Raw genomic sequence first — 21,924 nt, forward strand, 5'->3', positions numbered from 1 at the left:
ACTCTTTTATTTCTAATGCAGGTCAGCTTTAAGACTGCAAGTTTTGGGTTACCGTTTAAACATACATAGTGTTTCACTTGAAAAAGTAATTTGAGTCAGGTGCATTTGTGTCAGAATTCCTAGTGACTGTGTATCTTAAAAAATGTGTTTGTCCTCTGTCCTATTCAAAACCCTCCTCCAGTCACAAATGCACACAAGGACAAACCAAGGCCAACAGCTTCATACCTCTGGCATTTTAGATACGAGATTATCTATCAAAACAGTTTGATGGAATGAGTTACTTTGTGGTTAGCAATATTATCCAACTGCTTCCAGTTCCTTCCTTCTATTTTTGTATATTTCTGATAATAAGGTAAAATATATATATTAGTAGGACACATGGAATAAACCAAATGTATCCTGCTTGTTTCATGGTAGTTTAACTGAAAACAAACAACATAAATCACTATTTGCCAAACGCAAAGGACAAAATTGTTGAGGGAAAGTGTTTTCAGCTATTGAACGGTAATAAATAATATAAAGCATCTGAAAGGTTCCCTTTGAATTAAACAAACCGCTACATTATTTTCTATTAGGATTCTTATACCACTGATGACCGTATCTGCAGGCCTTCCAGAAATGCATTAAGCAGTGTGACTACTATTTTTTTCTTTTTTTTTTTTGGTACTACAGTAGTGCCTAGGAGTCAAAGTCTTGGACCAAGACCCTATTGTGCTAGGCACGGTACAAAAACAGAACAATAGATTAATATTTGTCATGCATGATTCCCTCTTTCTCTCTTCAAGGGCAAAATTTTACAGGAGAGTTTTTTCATTTTGTTTTTATTTAATATGTGTTAGTGTTATTCTGTGTGTGTCTGTTATTGAGGGCAAGGTCACAGAAGCACAGCTTGCCCATATATGAACTGGTGCATCTGAGCGAGATCCTGTAAAGTGATCAACCAGGCACCATGTGGCATTTTTCAGGTGAATGGGATCCACACTGACAGAACACAATTGAAGGGACAATTGACAGTACAGGCAAGGTGCTAATGAGTCATAGAGTTGAAGGCTAGAAGGGACCACCAGATCATCGAGTCTGACCTCCACCAACACCACTCAGCACCCACCCATCACACCTGACAAGGAGTGACAATTTAACCACTGTGATACTTAGGCCTTTTCTACATGGGGAAAATGACCGGCAGTGATATATTTGCCAATACTATTTTATTTCTGAATAAAAGTGACCTTTTCCAGAATAACTACTCTGAGTAGATGCAGTGTTGCTGTAGCTATGCTGGTCCCAGTATAGTAGAGAGACAAGGTGGGTGAGGAAAAATCTTTTATTGAACCATTTCAGCTAGTGAAAGAGACAAGCATTTGAGCTTACACAGAGCTCTTCTTGAAGTCACTCTGAGTGGAGTAATTGTTATTCTGCTATAGCTTTGCTGGTCAATTTCCCCATGCAGACAAGCCCTTCACAGAGTGGCTTGGAAAAGGGGTGGTTAAAAACTCCAACAGCTGGTCCATTGGGAGTTGGGCATCTGATTGTTAAAGACAAGCACACTTCTGTTAGCTGCTTTCAGGTAAACCTGCAGCTTTAGGACAAGTAATTCAGACCCTGTGTTGGAGCAGACGGGAGTGCCTGGCTCAGCAAGACAGGGTGCTGGGGTCCCGAGCTGGCAGGGAAAGCAGGAGGCAGAGGTAGTCTTGGCACATCAGGTGGCAGCTCCCAAGGGGGTTTCTAGTATCAGAGGGGTAGCCGTGTTAGTCTGGATCTGTAAAAGCAGCAAAGAATCCTGTGGCACCTTGTAGACTAACAGACGTTTAGGAGCATGAGCTTTTGTGGGTGAATACCATCTGATGAAGTGGGTATTCACCCATGAAAGCTCATGCTCCAAAACATCCGTTAGTCTATAAGGTGCCACAAGATTCTTTGCTGCTTTTAAGGGGGTTTCTGTGATTCAACCCGTCACAGTGCTGTAGTCGGCTGGATCTGTGCACAGGTGATTGCTTTGAGGTACTGGTAGTGATTTTAAGTGAGTTTTAAGTGTGGTGGCTGGAGAACAGGCAAAGAGGTTACTGGTTTGTTATTTTCTGTTTGCTTATTTTGAGTAAGGGAAGTAGGGACAGAAAAGAAAGCAAAATAAATAAGATTGAAAATCAGAAGAAGCTAGAACTATACAACTTGCAGATTGCCGAGAAAGGCTGAACACTGGGCACAGGAAAAGTCTCTGTTAACTAAGAAGTCCCTGAGCTGAGTGCATCTCAGTTTCAGTCAACAGTTTCAGTTGGCAGCTGCCAGCGGGGTTTCTGTGATCCAACCCATCACATGGTGGTGGTTGAAGAACAGAAATGGAGCCACCAGCCAAAAGATGGAAATAGGCATATGTGGTCTACACTGGCAAAACAGGATGCATAATTCACCACCAGTGCAGGATAGCAGCAATGGCAAAAGCTGTAGGGTAGACTGGTCACATGAGTTTACCTGCAGCTCCCTCGGAATCCATGAGGTTTGGAAGCAGAATGCTATCCAAACCCCACCCATCCGCACCTTGTTGAGGAAGCTCATCAAGGAGATTGTGATGAGGTCTTCCACTCCACGAACACGGTATTCTCCATGAACCCTGCATTTTGTAATGAGAGAATGATTTGGCCCAGGTCCTTTTATAGCAGGGGTGGCCAATCTGAGCCTGAGAAGGAGCCAGAATTTTCCAATGTACATTGCCAAAGAGCCACAGTAATACATCAGCAGCCCCCACGGGCAGTCCCGCTGAGCAGCACCTCCCCCTCCCTCCCCGCACCTCCCAATCAGCTGTTTCATGGCATGCAGGAGGCTCTGGGGAATAGGGGGGAGGAGCAAGGGCACGGCAGGCTTAGGGGAGGGGTGGGAAGGGGTGGAGTCGGGGCAGGGCCTGTGGCAGAGCCAGGGATTGAGCAGTGAGCACCCCCTGAGCACATTGGAAAGTTGGCAACTGTAGCTCCAGCCCCGGAGTCGGTGCCCATACAAGGAGCCGCTTATTAACTTCTGAAGAACCGCACGTGGCTCCAGAGCCACAGGTTGGCCACCCCTATTTTATAGCATATGACTATGAAAGAGCAAAACAGTCCTATAGGAAAGTTTGTATAGTTCACAAGCACATTCTGTAGCTCACTTCATACAGTCATCTGAGTTGATCCGGATGTTTTCCAACCTCTGTTCCATCTAGAAAATGTCTGCAATCCCTGTGCTTACAGCAAGATGTAGTGCATAGTTCCAATTCAAAATGAGGTGCAAGAGAGACAGAATATAAAAATCTGAAAGAGGAATAAAATAAATTACATTAAAACATGTAAATAGTGAAAGTGGTACTTGAAGAACAATTGCTGCAAGTGAAAAATACTTTTCTTTAAGTGTCTTAAGTTTGTCTAAGAGATTTTAAGTCATCTGGTCCGATTTTCGGCAGTAGATTATTGGAAAGTGAAGTGATTTTATGTCTACATTGGAAAGTTGTACCGCATTAACTACACTGGTATGGTTAAAAGGGTACAAAACTCCTAGTGTGGATAAAGATATAGCAGTATACAGGTGCTTTATACTCGTGTGGCTATTCCTGTATGGGAAGGAGAATAACTATATTGATGTCACCTTTATACCAGTTTATCTGCGTCCACATTAGGGCATTTACCAGTATAACTGTATCAGTTAAAAAAAAATCACACTGCCAACCAACATATTTATACTGGTAAAACTTTTAAGTGTAGACCATGCCGTAGACTATACCAGCAAAACTGCTTAGTGGAGATACAGCTAATTCCAGCTTCATTTACCCAGTATAGCTTATACCAATTCCCTAAACGAAATAAGTTAAACTGGCAAAAGACTTTTTTGCTGATATAAGGGCATCTACCTGAGGCTTTTGCTAGCACAACTACACTGGTGACAGGTGTGATTTTTTTTCATACATGTAACTGACATAGCTATGCCTTCAGACTTTTTACTACAGGCCTGAATCACCAAACTGAAACTACCATTGCCAGAATAATCTACTGCAAAGGCAGAAAATCAGACCAAATGATTCACAGTTGGCCAGTAAGAGATTACTGCTCTCAAGGAGATTGCTGGTTTATTTAAGCCATATTAAAAAATTGACCTGAAACCTGAAAATTGTGCACATAGCTAGTGTATGTAACTATGTGTCCCTGTCAGTGTTAGGGCTTGTCTACACAATGCTTTAGTCCGTACCAGAGGGATGTAAATTTTATTCCACATTAAGGTGTTGTGCACTAACTGACCCGTGTGGACTCTGCTACTGGCCTGCACTAAAAGTTCCCTAGTACGTGGCAAAGTTGGGAGCCCTCATGTAGACAAGGTGCTGATGAACATCCGTGCTTTTACCATCATGTCATATAAATCTGCACTGAGTAGGATTAGAGGATGCAGTGATTTAAAATGCCAGCAGCCACCCAGAATCCTGCCTACTGTTCCCATCATTGCTAACACTGCATCAGCTTTAGCAATAACAGCAAATTTTTCAGAAAATAAGGCTGATGTAAACACATGCTGGGTGTTACACTGTTTACATCCACTGCCAGGTCTTTGGGACAGGGAGTGTCTCTTGCTATGGCTCAGATTTTCATACTTTTACTCATTCTGGATAGCATGTTGCTCCATAAGTAATCACAATGAAGTCACCTTTGTTCACATCTGCCCCTAAGAGTTTGCACAGTGCCTGACCTAATGGTACCTCAATCTGATTGAAACCTCTGCATACTACTGTCATTCAAATTAATAATAACCATCTTCTTTCTATTGTCTGAGGCCATACAACATAGTTTCCCTCTAGAACTTGTTCCAATTCAATGTCTTACTGGAAAGATCAGATAATATTTTATATAAACACTAAATAAGAAAACAAAGGATCCCAGGCCTCCCTATATTCAGAACTAAATTCACAACTCATCTCTTGCCTTCAGTGATGGAGTCTCTGTTGAGTTTGATGGCTGAGCTACAGGAGACCTGCACAAATAGTTGTTTAAAGTGGTACTAGGTCACGCACAACTAGTCACACCCTCTCATCCTTGTTGGCCATTTTGTCAACTGGGGCAAAAGGTTGTAACAAGTGGGCAGACAAGTGGCCATGTTCTGTATTCCCTGCTATGGTAGTAGGAAAAGAGAGTGGAGTAAGAGTCCCTATATTGTTTTTTCAGCACTGGAGGATCACCCTTACACTGGGGTGATCTCTGTGGGTTGGTTAAGATGGTTTTAGGGAGAGATTACACCATACTAGAATGTGGTGTAAAGCCGCTGCACTGCACCTGAGAACTTCTCCCTCCCCCCAGCATTTTCACACAGAGTTACATGTATTCTGTGCTTCTATAAACGACTGTAAACTTTAATAGACAGCAATCAAGTGTGTGATTTAGGTAACCAATACTAAAGATGAAAAGTAGTTGCTATTTTAATATCCTTACGAGAAAAACACTCCAAAAGGACGTGAGAACAGCAGGGCATGATTTACCAAGTCCCTGGACTCTACATTATACTTTGCACCCCTTAGCTCAGGGGCAGCCAACCTGAGCCTGAGAAGGAGCCAGAATTTACCAATGTACATTGCCAAAGAGCCACAGTAATATGTCAGCAGCCTCCCTTCCGCTCCCCAGCCCCCAGAGCCTCCTGCCTGCCAACAGCCCCCACCAATCAGCACCTACTCTCCTCTCCCCCACAATCAGATGTTTCACCTGCTTAGGAGGGCATGGCGGGTTCAGGGGAATGGGCTTTTGGGGGAGGGGTGTAGTGCGAGCAGGGCTTGGGGCAGAGCAGGGGGCTGAACAGTTAGCACCCCCAGCACATCAAAAAGTTTGCATCTATAGCTCCAGCTCCAGAATCCGTGCCTAGGTAAGGAGCCTCATATTAACCTCTGAAGAGTCGCATGCGGCTCAGGAGCCACAGATGGGCCACCCCTGCCTTAGCTGATCACTGGCTTATGGGCCCATCTGAATTCCTTACTCGTTCTTCCTTCATTTGCAGAAGTCGGTAGACTACAACGTCTACGGTAACAATTGGGGTAGATTCCTGAAATGTGGTTTTTGTGGCTTGCTTCTGCTTTTCCTCACTGACAGCTACTACTGTTGCCATCCTGGATTCAGAATGGACTCCTCCCCAAAATCTGTATTTAAATTAAAATGGGCTGGACGTGTCTATCTTAAAATTCACTTTTCTTTTTTTCTCAAATGAAAGACTTAAAAAAACCCAACTTTTCTTGTAGAAGGAATAAAGGGAAGTTTGATTTGCTAGACTCCTAGAAGAAAAGATGTTTTGCCTTGATACATTTAAGAAATTCAGAGTGCTACTATGCCTGAGTGAAATCTCTGTGTATGAAGGCATCTGCAGTCTTGGTCATTTATTTTATATCTAAGATAGAAAATCTTTTGTTCCTTAATTCTGTTTGTCACAACTTGGCCTGGTACAGTCTGGTACACTGTATGGTTGCCAGTCTGTTGTGGTCCCATGTACTTCTAAACTCCCAAATGGGCCTAACTCACCAGAAATAAAATATAGGTGACCTCTATCCTAGGGCATGTAACTGGCCATTTCACAACTAAGTGCTTTGCAAAAGGCTAGCTGAAGGAGATAAGCCTTGCATGATGCCCTTAAAGTGACAAAACTCAGACTCCAGAGGTTGTAAATTCATGGAGGCAATAAATTCCACAGCTGAGAGTACCTGTCCCCAATCTGGGGACCATCAATGTTATTGTCCTCTTGAAAACGTCTGCTGCAGCGGCATCACTCGTGGGTGTCTAATTGCATTTTCACATACCCTCGAGTAACTAGGCTCTAGCCCAGTGGTTCTTAACCTGGAGTGCATGCACCCCCTGGGGGTGTGAGATGCCTTTTCAGGGGGTGCGAGACATGCCAGATTTTTTTAGAAGGTAAATCATCGAAAACACAAATTAAGCACAGGCACGTAAGTACAACTACACCTCTACCCCGATATAACACGACCTGATATAACACAAATTTGGATATAACGCAGTAAAGCAGTGCTCTGGTGGGGCGGGGCTGTGCACTCCGGCGGATCAAAGCAAGTTCGATATAACGCAGTTTCACCTATAACATGGTAAGATTTTTTGGCCCTGTGCATTATATCAGGGTAGAGGTGTACTTTGTTTCATCAAACCAATGTATTTATTAACATTATACATTTTTAACAATTACTGTAATATACAAACTAAAAATATATCTAGGTTTAAAGAACTGAACTACTGCAACGATTTTTTTATAAGGGGTGCGAGACCATATTTTGATTTTTGATAAGGGGCACGAGAACATATTTTGAGAACCAAAGGGATGCAGGCTGCAGTAAAGGTTAAGAACCACTGCTCTAGTCTATTTAAGGCTTTGAAGACAAGAAGCTGGATCCTGAAATGGGTGGTTAGGCAACCAGAGTGGAGTGCAGGATAGTATCAAGGGGATGTTTTAAAAAGAAGGTGGGTGAAGTAATATCTTTTAGTGGCCCAACTTCTGTTGGTGAGAAAGACAAGCTTTTGGCTTGCACCTAGCATTTTAAGTTCCCAGCAGGGTTCAGTACCTCACCAGAGCTGAACTTTGCTTTATGCTAAATCAGAGCCGGTGGCCAGATAGCAGGCGTGAAAAATCAGGCCACTTTTTTTTTGTTTTTTTGGAGGGAGTGGGGTTTAGTTGTATGTAAGATACAAAGCCCCTAACATCCGTCTGCGCGGTCATCCTAAAACTGATTCACACAGGAAACCCAGCCCGAGGCACCTGCTGTGACCCCCCCAGGAAGCCAGCTGTGCTGCTGCACCCGCAGCAGGAGGGCGTGTCTGACTGTGCAGCCGCAGCCTTCGGTGTCCAGCAGACCCCATCCGCCTCCAGCGCAGATCACCAGCTTCCTTCCCGCTGCCCCAGCAGCAATTGCTCCGCAGCCTCGCCTGGGTACCTCCCCACCCACGTGCCCTCCCGGGGGCACAGCCAAGCGAGCCCCTCCCGCCCCCGCTGCGGGTCACGTGAGCGCCGAGTCCCCGCCCCTGGCTGCCTTAGGCTGAGAGAGCTGCTGCCCACGCCGCTGCCGGAGAGCGGGAGCTGCCGCTGTTGGTGTGAGTAGGGCAGGCGCGGGGCCGAGTCGACAGCGCTAGCGGGCTCCATGGCCGCGCTCGGGGGTGGTTTTCCTTTCGTTCTCTGCTCTGCCAGGGCTGGCACTTGGCGGCTCTGGCACCCCGCGGCGCTCGTGCCCCCGTGGGGAGGAGGCAGATGCACCGGGTAGCCTGGGTCTGGGGATGTTGGGGTTTGGAGACAGGGAATCCTCGTTCACAACCTTCTGGGTCCAAGGGAGCAGCCTTTGCTTTAGGGTGGCCTAGGACGGGAATCACAGGCTCCTCTGCTAAAGCTGGAGCTGCTGCCAACGCTGCTGAGAAGCAGGAGTGGAGGGAGGGGCGGCTGGTCAGATTTAGCAGTCCCCCCCCCCCCCCGACAAGCAATTACTGTCTTGCGTTAATGGGCTTTGAAGCGCCAAAAGTGATAATGAGTTTCTCGGTATGTGTTCGAGTGGCTGTTAATGCCCCGCTGCCACACCACTTCCACTTAACAGGGACGGTCATGTGAGGTGCCATGGGCTATATAGTCCGGTATTCTCTCCAAGTCCATGCCTACCTTGGCAACTTTAGGTAGCTCTCTTCCCCTGTTGCAGTAGCGAGGGAAAAAGTGTAAGTTAATTGTATGAATACAAATAGTCAAGTCACGTGAAGGGGGGGAAATCCCCTGAGCCCAGCTAGCCGGAGGTCTGGGCTAGAAAGCTCTCCATCAATATTAGTGCTAGCTAGTGCAATGGGTGGGAGATTTTAAGAAAATCTTAGTGCAGACCCAGCCTATGTGGTTTGGGGCAAATAGTACAATAATTGTACTACATGACCATAGTTGCAACGGGATTTGGTCTTGTGCATGCAGGACAATCAAACCATATTGTAATACAATCAAGGTACTAACTGTGGTGTTGTAGTATAGATCAGTGCACAGTGGTTATTGCCAGACCCAGTTCCTGCAGAATAGGCTGCTGGTTTTGGGTTTACTTGAGTGAAGGGATGTAGGTGTCTTTTTTTTGTTTTTGTTTTTTTTTTAAATGAAACCTAGGTAAATGAATTAGATTTGAGCTATTGCCACCTTTGTGGACACTGGCTATAGCAGTATGTGCTCAAGGGTGTGATTGTTATATGTATATTGGGGACTTTTTCCGTTTAAGATCCCATGTTTGGTAAAAAAAACTATTACTGATTCCCTTTTAGAATATGCCTTTCTTGCAAATTTGTTAGCTATCACAGGACTTACTATACTGGAGAAGCATGAAGTACTAATTGTAACAACAGAGAAATCATTTCTCCCTGTACTAGATAGACTGTTAAGCAATGACTTTGTGGTTTTGTTTTTTTTTATTTGATAAACTGCCAAAAATAAGTCATATACTGTGCCCAGCTTTATCCAATAAGGCTTTAATTCCACTAAGCTTTTCTAAAAACACTGTAAGTGGTATATCCATGTCACTAGGGCACTAAATGGTATAAAGCTTGACCCTTATTCTGCTCTCACATCCATCAATGTAAATAGTAAACTTGGAGCATAAGTGAGATCAGAATCAGGCCCCTTAAAATATTATTATTAGTGTAGCTTCTGGGAGCCCCACTTATGCACCAGGACCATTGTGCTAGGCACTGCACAAACAGAGAATAGAAAGAAAGTTCCAGGCCCAAAGAGCTCGTAATCTAATGTAAGAAACATCTGATGGATAGACAAATATATTATTACTTATTATAACGTAACTTTTTAACTCCCCCATATTGAATTTTGCCTCCACCCACACATTTCTGCTCTTTTTTCCCATCTTGATTTTTTTTTTAAATAGCCATGCTAGTTTTAACAAATTCATACAGTGTTGTTCACTTTTCTGTCATTTTCTTATAAACCCAGTACTGAACACCAGTATTAATTTGTTTTAATATGGTGTATAACTTATCCACAGCTGCTCATAAGACTGAAAATTCATTAAGAAATTCTGCCAGCATTTTAAATTTATATGCCTAAATAAATAATGCAGCTGTATTACTTACATGTATTTATACTGCTTCTAGGTGAGTTCATGAGAAGACCGAAGTTCTAGATATGATAGTTAATCAATAGCCACCATTGAAATTTTGCTCGTGTATTCTAAAACTCCCATTTTCTTCCTCTTTTTCTTGTGCCCTGATTTTGTGATATGGCTGGGTAAATATTATCTTTACCCTGCACAGTCTCTCTCAGGGCTTGTCTACACTTGAAAGTTGTTTCAGATTGGTTTTTGGGTATTAACTGATCAGGAACAATTTGTTCCAAAAGCAGCTTGTCCTCACTGCTTTATGCCAATTGAAGCTGCTTCCCTTTTGAATCATCTTGTCCACATGGTGCTCTGTTTTACTGAAATATGTGCACAGCATTCAGGGCAGAAATCCCATAGTTCTGCCACTAGGCGCTATGCATTTGGGGATTTTTCTTGTGGCACATAATAAGATGCCTACTAGAAGCCACTGGAATTCTGGGACTTAAGGTCAAATGAAAAAATTCCCATGATTCCTTTTATCCCATCATTCACCTGGCTTTTGCAAGCCAGCACCATTGTCAAACTGTTGTCAGGCAGCATGGGCGAGACATGGTTGAGTGCTGTGATCCTGATGGTAGTTAATACAAACTGGCAGATGCACATGTATTGGCAGTCATGCTTTGGGTAAGTTGAGAGACGGCCATGGTAGTGCTGTGGCAATAAGAGCACAGGAGGAGGATGAAATTGAGCAGTGACCCCTGTACGAACTCTTCCGGGAGCAGCTTCTCTCAGTGAGCTGCCACTTCTGGACTCGGGTGACCAGCACTTACAGGTGGAATAGGATAGTGCTACAGACCTGGGAAGATCAGCAGTGGAAGCAGTACTTAAGGATGAGAGAGCCCACTTTACTAGAAATCTATGCAGAGCTCACCCCAGAGCAGTAGTAGTGGAACACGTACATGAGAGCTCCCTTCAGCATGGAGATGCATGTGGCCATTGCTGTCTGGAAGCCTGCCATCATGATTGCTAGTAGTGGTCTTTAGTTAACCAGTTTGATATTGGCAGATGAACTGTGGGGCTGTTGTCCTAGAGGTATATACTGCTATCAAGAAGTACTGGCTTCTTTTTATAACTTTTTTTAATGAAAATCCTCTTAATTCTATCCCTGATTACCTTAGTGTGGGACATCACAAACTCTTACATGTTTATCATATCTCTTTGTAATTTCTTGACATTTGGGAAAAAAGAAGGAAACATTTCTCTAGCTGGTTGACTTAAAAAAAAAAACAAAACAAAACACATCTTGTTAGAAGTTTGCTCAGAGGTGTGGAATGTTTTAAGTAATCCTGGCCCAAATGGAGAATTTGGCAGAGGGCAGGTGACTAATTCAATGTGTTATGTCTTTGTAATATATCATATTGATATCACTTCCACATATGTGGTCTGTAGCATGCACAGGCTCTTGGTTTTGGAATCAAGGAAAGGTGCTCCATCTGGATAATTTAAGATCAGGTGATCTTTTTCCTAGTTAAATATTCTGCTAAAACCTATTCAATCACAGGAAAATAACTCTTTAGCTTATTTTTTCTGATACTAAAAGTACTTGGGCCAAGATTCTAAAAGGTATTTAGGGTCCTAACTTCCATTGAAACCAGTGGAAGTTAGGAGCCTAAATTCCTTTGAGTATCTGTGCCTAGGAGAAAACTGTAGCTTTATCCTTCAGGAATTCTTGACTCCAGATAAAATAAGTCTTTTGTTATTGAGTGTTAAATCCTGCTCATCTTACTGACTCACTCAAAAGGCCCTAATGAAGCTAGAGGGGTGTGTGTAAGAATTTAGCCCCAAATCTATCTGTCTAGGTAGTTATAGTATGTTGTCCATCCACTCAATATAGTATTTAAAATCTGCCCACTAGTTAAAAATAAAAACAATTACCGTAATCTCTTTCTCTTTCCCCTGTAATAGCTTGGTTACTGTGTATGGTTTTGAAACATGTATTTATGTTTGTGTGGGTGAAGAATTTATTGAAGCAGAGCTAAATCAAGGAAATGAGTTTGGCATTTAGTTTTTGGAAGTAGGAGTGGCCACAGGCCTACCTATCACTGAGTTAGATCTATAATTAGGTGCATATCTCTTATGAAAACCTTCCTCTGTTGGTCAACAGTATGGATGTTCCAATGAAATATAATGAGGAGAGAGAGAGAGAGGAGGTCTCTTGGTCACTATGAGCAGTCCTAATGGAGGGCTCTGAGCACCAATACAGGATCTTGAGTAGGGTGAGCAGATGGCCTGATTTGTATAGGGACAGTCCTGATTTTGGGGTCTGTTATTTTTATATATATATATATATATATATATATATATATATATATATATATATAATGCTCCTATTACCCCACAACCCCCATCCTGATTTTGCACACTTGCTGTCTGGTTACCCTAATCTTGAACCAAATTTTGTATTCAATGGGAAGTCATTGCAGAGAGTGGAACATTGCAATCACTTATTAACAGTGACTTGTGATGCTAAGGAAACTGGCTGCTGCTTTTTATATGAGCTGGAACTTTATTCTTAGATATGAGATGAAGTAATCAAGCCAAAAAGTAATGAATTCATGGATCTCTATGAGCAGCCTATGTCCAATGGGATGGAACACAATCTTCTATCCATTTGCAGTTGGAAGCAGACATTGTTTACCCCCATGGCTATTGGGGCACCCACTGGCCCTGAGAATTTAAAAAAAAAAAACCAAACAAACAAACAAAAAAAAAATCCCAAACCCTGAAAACCAGTTTGACAATCCAAGGACAGATCAAGCCCTCATCAGTGAGGGATGTTACACAAGAGGCAAGTTCTTTGAAGCCTTCTCCTCTTCTTACCAGCATCACCTGAATCTTACTTGAGTTCAGCTTTAGCCAGCTGCTCTTCATCCAGGTCATGATTTCTTCCTGACATTAAGAAAACTGGGAAATGTCCTTGTAGGAGGGTTCAGTCTTGGTGTGCATCCCCTTAGGGCATGGTAAGACAGTACAGGCACCCTGCCTTCAATTCCCTCAGGGTTTTCCCCAATAATTCAGGCCCAGGAGATCTGACTGTCATGCTCCAGCCCCTGACGTCTCTGGAGAGTCTTTCACACAGTTTTCTTGTGCCCTGGTCTTTAGACTCACAAAGTGCTTCCCCTTGGTTTAGGACAGGGGTAGGCAACCTATGTCATATGTGCCAAAGGCGGCATGCAAGCTGATTTTCAGTGGCACTCACTCTGCCTGGGTCCTGGCCACTGGTCTGGGGCTCTGCATTTTAATTTAATTTTAAACAAAGCTTCTTAAACGTTTTAAAAACCTTATTTACATTACATACAACAATAACTTAGTTATATATTATAGACTTATAGAAAGAGACCTTCTAAAAACATTTAAAGTTTTGCGTGCCAGTAATACATTTTAATTAGAGTGAATAAGTGAAAACTCGGCACACCACTTCTGAAAGGTTGCCGACCCCTGGTTTAGGAGCTCCACAGCTGGGCTGTGATTCAGTCAGTCTTCCTCATCCCACCAGCATCTGAGTTCTGATCCTGCTCCAAGGATCAAGCTTCCCTTGATCTCTAGACTTAATCTATTTCTTCCTTGTTCTGGGGCTGTGCTGTAGCTTAGGCTAGGCTCTTTGTTTTCAGTTTTTCTTTTATTTAATTTTTCCCAGGAATTTATCATTGTTTATTACCATAACAATAACAGGTGAAAATCAGTGCAAAAAACTATTAATTTTTCTGGGTAAATATTGGGGTTTATTTTGGTGGATGGAAAGACGGGGGGAAAAGGTATTCAGTAGCTTTGAATTCTCTTCATTAATATGGTTTGCTGCAGAACTAAAACAAAACTCAAAGCACAATGCCACCTCTGAGTTTAAGAAAACAATACATCTCTAATCCCCAAATAAAACTTTTCATTTGAATAAACCATTTGCTGTTCTAGACTTAGAACTACTAGCCCATAAATATTTACATTTAATAATTGGGCCACATCATATTTGCAGCGCATACACTGAACTTCATCCTTTTCGCCTGTTTTTGTTTTTTTAAACTTTTGAATACTTCCTTATGTTATGAAACATATTCTGATAGAGATTTGTTTTCCCATTTTAGTGTGTCAAATCTTTAAACTGTTATCTGCGAACAGCTTGAAATGTGTACGTGGTGAGCGTGAGATTCATCAGTACGCACTTCAGAGTTTGCATGCCTGCCTGTTTTGTTTTATAGTGTGTATCTTTTATAGGCTAATACATAGCCTTACTTCAACAGGCGCTTTGCATATAGACAGAGACTAATGTATTATCGTAATACACGTATCTCATGCAAGGTATTTTTTCCTAATAAAACAAGTTATTTCTTATATATTTGAATGATACAAAGTAGGGTGAAAATCAGAAAAAAACTGAATAATACTTTTTTGTAAAACTCGGGGAATTTTTGGTAAAAATTGATTTAAACTGAAAACAAAGGGTCTTACTTATGGCAGATATCCTCCACCCACCAACATGCAGATTCTGGTTCCCATTCAGGAACCCTTTTCACGGGCCCTAACCCTATGCTTCTGTTTCCCTTCTCCAGCTCAGAATTGGGTTTTAGCATGTCAGGAGGCACCTGATTAACATCTGGCCCCATTCCCAGCTTGGCTGCTGATTCATAGAACACCAGTTTTCATAAAGAGGGCACATCATGGAACAGGAGTTGGCTGGCTCCTGGGCTTCACTGCTCATAAAGTGGACAGACCACCCTGTTACAGTGCTGTTTACATTTGATGTAAAAGAGGTATATTGTATGCATCTTGCTGGCACTTCAGACTCGCACTCTCAGTAGCTTCAGCAACTAGATGTTGAATAATAAAAGCAAGAGGATTGAACTTTGCAGGAGAGGGCTCATAACGACCCTATAGTTTTGGTCTGAAAGAAGGGACTTCAGCCATTTCCAATGAGTTTCTGTTTGTTCTTGCATCATCTTAGAGACAGGATTTATTTGTGTTTAGTGGCTTACAATGTCACAGAGAGGTCTAGAGGATGTGTGCTGATGTACTTCTATTGTCTAAGAACAAATACATTGAAACATAAGGGTTCTGTCATGGACATCTTCCATAAGATGTCTTGGGGAATTTTGAGTGAGAAATGAAAACATGTCTTGTGAGCATGATGATGTTTTTTCCCTTGCTGTTGTCTTGTACCATGTGTCTTGAAGTGTCTGTCCTTTTAGTATTTTGAGGGTTTTCTGGCTTAAGGAAATACTTTTTTTTTTTTTTTTTTTTTTTCCCTACCAGAGTGGACAGATGGAAGAGAAACACTATATTTTTATAACAAATCATCCGCTTTACTGGAATGTGAACAGTGATTCATTTACGGAAGAAACACTGTGACCTTTCCGTGTATGTGCAGCCAACAGGTTATTGGCATCTTAACTCCAGCTTCCTGCTGCTCCTTTCCCTCAGGGTCCTAACTCCTAGCCAATTCTTTGTATACACACAGTGACAATAATTATAATACAATTGGGTGTCTATTAATAAACTTGTCATTTTTAATCAGTTGTGTAGTAGGAATGTAACTTTTGGATTAGTCATAATTTTGGTATCTCTTTTAATGAGATCTTGGTCACATTCTGGGAATGGGAATTTTTATTTCACCCAAGATGTTTTACTCAGAGCAGTGGAGAAAGAGGTTCTAAAAATCCAGCATTAAAGGGTAAATTCAAAAGCTGAATGGAAGATAGTACTTCACAGGGGGAAAGGCAATAGCTAAGTAACATATGTAGTCATAAGCTTTGTCGATAATAGAGCATTTTGGCAGTGCCAACATGTCTAACATGCCTGTGACATCCCCATTCACAAGAATTTGCAACAGTACGCAAGTGTTTGCAGCTGCCATTGTGACTGAACTTGCTTTCAGCAAGGCTAAATACTCTAGCCTTGTCCACACTATCATTGTAGCTAGGAATGGAAATTTGGGCGGGTACCAATTTATGTCTGCTATCTCAGGACTCTACAATGGGGACACAGGAGAAAAAGAAAATAAGTTGTAGGCTTGTATGGATGTCTTGTTTTTTTTTAATTATCGCCATCTTGAAGCTTCTCAGAGGTTTGGAATGTGAGTCATTCTGCAGCCAGAGAGGGATTATTAGACAGAGTGCAGGTGGCACAGTCAGACTTGCTTAATAAATCCCAGTTTCATTTACATCATCATGTAATATCACCTGGCTGTCACTGCCACATGTCTGGTATGTGTATAACTATTTTCTGGGGGAGGACTGATGATTTTCAAGTTTGATTAATTAAATGGCTCTTTGATTCCCAGGTTCCTGTGTAGTGCATGACACTCTCCTAGATGTTTTTTAGGTGATTTCAATTTATTTTCCTGATAGAACAGTTCTTGGTAGTAAGGGTGCTTGCCATGTGGTAGAATGGTGAGCATGCTTGATTGGAATTTGGCATCATAACGTTAAAGAGAAGTCTTTCTGTAAGATGAGCATTTCATCAGCCATTGAGCTGAAGTCCTGCATGAATGTGAGCGGTTTCACCTAGGCATCTTGACAGTGGCTGCTAAAAGTCCAAATTTCAGGAGGAACTCTGTAACTTGTTTCAGCATGTTTTACCAAAAATTTGTTTTTGAAATTGTCCCTCATTGCTGACTTGTGGCCAGTGCTTAAATTCTAATGAAAGAGGTGCCGGGGCTCAAGCAATTTTTTTTTTCATTCATAACCGATGCAGCAAACCTAGAAGTGGCTGCCGAAATCCTGCTGATAATTTGGAGTCCCTTATGGAAAAGTGCCCGGTTTCAAATGAAACCGTCTGTTGACATGCTATTAACAGGAAACAAGAAGTGCTTCTGCTGCTGGGGTGGAAGACCGTGACTAGAATGTGCATTGGCAACCTGAGGCACAAGGACAGCTGGTCCTCATGGACCTTTAATTTTCAGTGGGGGCAGTGCTGTAATAACTGCTTGGCAGCAAGGGAAGGGCAAGTTGATGCTGTGAATGCCAAACTGGGGTATGAGAGAGAAGCAAAGATCCTGTTTGGACAAACAAACTGACATGTCCATGGCCTAGAGTACTGGACAAAATCCTTTGTCTGTGGGAAGAATGATTCAGACTTAGGCACAAATGCCCCTATATGGCTGTCTGTTTAAAATTTTTAATACTAAGTTGTTTCCTTTTTACAGGAAGTAACTTATTGTATGTTTTATGTAAGTAGTCTTGTCGGTTAACGTATGAGTGATGGGGTCCATCTGTATCTACCACAACTGATCCTCTAAGGCCATGGGACTGATCCAAGGATTGGAAAACATGCCTTACAGCGAAAGTTTCAAGGAGCTCAATCTGTTTACCTTAACAAGGTAAAGAGGTGATTTGATCATAATTAATAAGTACCTACATATGGAACAGAAAATTTGATACTAGAGGGCTCTTCAGTCTAGCAGACAAAGCTATAACAAGATCCAGTGGCAGAGAGTTGAAGCTAGACAAGTTCAGAATAGAAGGCACAAAACTGTAAGTGAGAGATAATTAACCATTGGAACAACTCAGGAGGTTGTGATGGATTCTCCATCACTAGAAATTTTTAAATCAAGATTGGGTGTTTTTCTGAAAAATACTCTTTAGTTCAAACTGCAATTAATTCAGGGAAGTCCTATGGCCTATGTTAAGCAGGAGGTCAGACTAGATGATTGCAGCGATCCCTTCTGATTTTATTATCTATGAAAGAACAGCTTGACTTCCGCTGACCACTCAAACTGAGTATTTTCACAGTCCCACTTGAGTGTCATAGGCTATAGCCAAAAGGAAACTAGCAACCCTACTTATTAATACTGTCACAGGGTCATATTCATTGCTGGTACAACACTGGTTGAAGTCAATAGCTTACACCAGAGCTGAATTTATTCAAAATTGTCTGAAGAGGTCTGCATGTGGAGTAATGTAAGCACATGTGAATGAAACATCAGAGGAAGTGAAATTGAAACAGGAGAGCTTATTGTAATGTGGGGAGTTGCTGGTTAATGCAGTGTAGTTCTTGTGTGTGTGAATTTTATGTTAAATACAGAGAGGCTAGTAACCCAGCATCCCTGCAGGTGTAAGGTGTAGGGAAGACTGCAGTTCTGGACAGACAGGACCTAGCCAGGACAAGGAGGTGGAGGACAAGCCCCCAGCTGGGGGAGGCCACCTGGCTGGTGAATGACTCCTACCCAGGGACTGAGCCTTTCAGCCTCAGAGTGGCCTCCTTCCTCGGGGCTCCTCCTTGCACTGCTGGCCAGAAGCCTCTGCCCTGGCAGGAGCATCCTCAGCCTGCCCTGCACTTTGTGCCTGCAGGGATCCTGTGTCACTGCAGGGAGCTTTCTGCAGCCCTGCTGTCATGGGGGTCTCTGCTCTGCCCCACCGGGACCACAGCCTTCCTTGTACCTGCTGGTGTGAGTATTGCCAGCCTTGTTGCAGCCAGGGGCGGCTCTAGGCACCAGCAAAGCAAGCATGTGCTTGGGGCAGCCCATTTACAGGGGCGGCAGGGATCCAGCATGGGAACTGAGAACCACAGGGGCCCCTGGGAGCTGTAGTTCCTTGGTTAGCTCCCTGCCTATAGAGCCCGCTCTGGAGCAGGGAAAGAACTACATTTCCCAGCATTCCCTTGGCCACTTCCAACTGGAACGGAAGGAGGGGGACCTCAAGCAGCAGTGTTCTGTGAATGGAGAGCTGCACTGTGAAGGGTAGGGATACCATATTTTAACATTCAAAAAACAGGACAGTCCACAGGGAGGGAGAGTAGCCCCAGCCTGCCATCATCCACTCCCTCCGACTGCCCCTCACAGAATCCCCAACCCATCCAGCCCTCCCTGCTCCCTGTCCTCTGATCACCCCCTCTCGGGACCCCTGCCCCCAGGCCCCCACCCCCTATCTAAACCTCCCTTCTCCTTGTCCCCAATTTCCCCCCTAGGACTCCACCACCTATCTGTCCCCTGACAAACCTCTGGGACTCCCATGCTTATCCAACCGTTGCACGTCCTCTGGCTGCCCCCTCAAACCCCTGTCCCATCTAACTTCCCCTGCTCCCTGTCCCTTGACTCCCCCACCCCTCCCCGGAACCCCCTACCCCTTCTCCAACCCCCCAGTCCCCTTACCATGCCATTCAGACTAGCGTGTCTGGCTCCACGCAGCACCAGACACACTGCTGCATACATTCTGCCGTGCTCCCCTGTGGAGCCACTGCGCCCCCCCCCACACACCTGCTTTCCAGATTTGAACACCTCAAAATTCAGGAGTGCTCAAGCTCAGTTTGGGCAGCTGTTACTTCATTTCTCCCAAATCAAATACACTGATCCACTGTAACTTACTGTATAAAGGTAGGATAAAATTGAGCAAGAAATGCTTCCCAGTGGTTATTAGGACTGGAATTGCTATTTTCAACAGCCATTGCCTTTTTGTTTTTGTTTGTTTAAAAGGAAGACAGTGATATTGCATTGGCAAATTCCCCATAGAAAGAGAGTGGAACAAAAGAATAATAGACACCTCAACTTTTCCTCATTGATGTAGGACAGTCTTATAATATCCAGATATCCGCTAGTCACACAAGCTGAAAATTGTTCCACTTTACTGCAGTTCTGTAACCATATGGGAACCAATCCTGTCTGTGTTCTGTGCACATCTAAAATTCCTGCTGAATGACCTGCCCTGGGAGCAAGTTACCAGTGACCCAGGGCTGTGGCAGAAGGAGGGTGCAGGTGTGTGTGTGGGGGGGGGGGGGGGGAGGGGGAGAGGAGCGCCCAGGGCTGAGGCGGCAGGAGGTGTGTGTGGGTGGCAATGGTGGGGAGGGAAGGTGCCCAGAGCTGGGGCAGCCGGGGGTGTGTGGGGGGGAGAGCCCAGGGCTGGGGCAGCAGGGGGTTGCAGCGAGGAGCCCAGGGCTGGGACGGAGGGCAGCCAAATTTTTTTTTGGCTTGAGGCGGCAAAAAACCTAGAGCCAGCCCTGGTTGCAGCACAGGGAGCCCTCTGTAGTTCCACACAGCTCCACTCACTCATCCCCAGGACAGCAAGATTGCGGAGGGCTCTCTGCACTGCCACAGGGCTGGTGACAACCAATCTCTGAAGGCACATAGTGTGTGTCGGGGGGGGAGGAGTGAGGCTGAATTTACTTGTTACCAATGGATATTTTTTGTTGTTGGTTTCAATGTGTCAACTGAAATTCACATTTACTGACATCTATTGATTTATATCAAATCCTGCCTAGCCTCAATATCTAGTATCTGTAAGAGATGCCAAACTGGGAACATTGGAAACAAAAGCTCTTTAATAAACAGAAGGAGTCCTGCTCTGGGCAGTGCCAAGCCTTTTTTCCCACCTCTTCTCCATTGTGCTGCAAACCCTGTTCTGGAAAGACTACTCTAGGGGTGAGAGGGCAGTTCCAGTGCCACACCCTTTGCCTCTGCTGAAACTGGTGTCTACAGTGATGTGAACAGAGACGATCAACTCACGTCACATAGGACAATTAGCTTCCCTCCCCCTCTGCCCCCAACAAGAATACCTGCTTGAAATTGCCTGCAGCTGGAAGGAAAATTCCTTTAAATAATTATTAGAAAACACTTTTGTGTGGACTTTATGGTAGATTTTGGTAGTGAATGGTCAACTGTTACCCAGGTCTGAAAACAAAATTACTCTTCCCTAGCAACAATTGAAGTTGGTTGTTAGGTTGGCTCCTTTAGAGATATCCAAAGATGGATGGATAGATATTGAGCAGAGGATCAGTGTTTCTTGTTTGCAGGAAGCATAACAAGAGGATTTATGGAATAGACTAGAGGCTTATGAACAATATCAGAACACACAAAAGCACCAGCAGATGCCACCAAATAACAAAAGGCCATATAATCTAATATAAATACAACCTAAGATGTTGGGAGAGGTGAGGGATTTCTCTCTCCTTTATTCCATATTCTGCTGCCAGTGATTTAGAGACAGCCAATTCTTGAGTGAGTTGCAGAGCTTCACTAGGATGCTGGGGCAGAAAGCAATTGGTTCTTTTGATTATATTTATTTGCTTAGTGCTCAGGCCAGCCCTGAGCTCACACACTGGCAATTTTTTGTGCCTATATCGTATTGCTTTAAGTTTGGCTATTAGTTATGTTTGGGAGTGTAGGAAAACTGTCAACCTGTCCTGTAGTGTCTCAAGAGTGTATGAATCTCAGAGGAAACTGTCAAGAAGCAAGGTACAAACTGTCAAATTGGTTTTGAGTTCTGTACTTAGATTTCACTAGCCAATTAAGTGTAAACTCTTCAAGCACTGTAACAGCCTAACCCTGAAGTCAGACAGTCCTCTTGGGTACTCTGATCTTTCTCACCATCTAGGCAAGCTTACCTTTGTGATAGATGGTTCCTTACACCAAAAATCACAAAATATTTAGGCTACTTTCAGTCCCAAAGGACCACTCACTTAACTTAGGGGCAGCTGACCTGGGGTCTCACACTAAAGACAAAACTTGTAGCCTGTCCTATAATAAACTATCTGGAGATTTATTAACTAGGAAAAGAGTTATTTACAAGGTTAAAGCAAGTAAACATATACTCAAATGACTTGGTTTTAAGTTTCAAAAGGTAATAGAAGCTTCTATAATAAGCAAGCTCTATATGTTCCTTTGGGCTAACCCAGACTTAACACTGGGGATCTCTTGTTTACACTAGAAAATCTTGCTCTCCAGAGTCCAAGCAGTATAGAGACACTGTTCCTCCTTGTTAGGGCTTTTTATTCCTTTCTCCCTTCTGCTCTAAGTTGCAAACTTAGCTGATTGGAGGAATTCACTTGCATGCCTCCTTTTCATGGGGGGCGTGGCAGAGAGGAGAGAGCACAATCAACAAAGTCTTTTGTTCTCTGGT

The 21,924-nt window shown here is 43.4% G+C and overlaps 1 protein-coding gene across 5 annotated transcripts in view; it reads left to right on the top strand.

Moving 5' to 3' along the window:
• Positions 1 to 7,893: 7,893 nt before the first annotated feature.
• Positions 7,894 to 21,924, top strand: part of SNX10 (sorting nexin 10) — a 62,841-nt gene continuing 48,810 nt past the window's right edge. Inside the window, exon 1 of one of the 5 annotated variants that reach the window (XM_050938757.1) lies at positions 7,894 to 8,078. The gene's annotated coding sequence lies outside the window, so the exon portion shown is untranslated. Of the gene's footprint in view, positions 8,079 to 17,340; positions 17,415 to 21,924 lie in introns of those variants that run through there. The other 4 variants (XM_050938755.1, XM_050938753.1, XM_050938756.1 and 1 more) reach the window with 4 other exon arrangements.

This window comes from Gopherus flavomarginatus, chromosome 2 (assembly GCF_025201925.1).
Source record: "Gopherus flavomarginatus isolate rGopFla2 chromosome 2, rGopFla2.mat.asm, whole genome shotgun sequence".
In the NCBI taxonomy this organism is placed as follows: domain Eukaryota; kingdom Metazoa; phylum Chordata; order Testudines; family Testudinidae; genus Gopherus; species Gopherus flavomarginatus.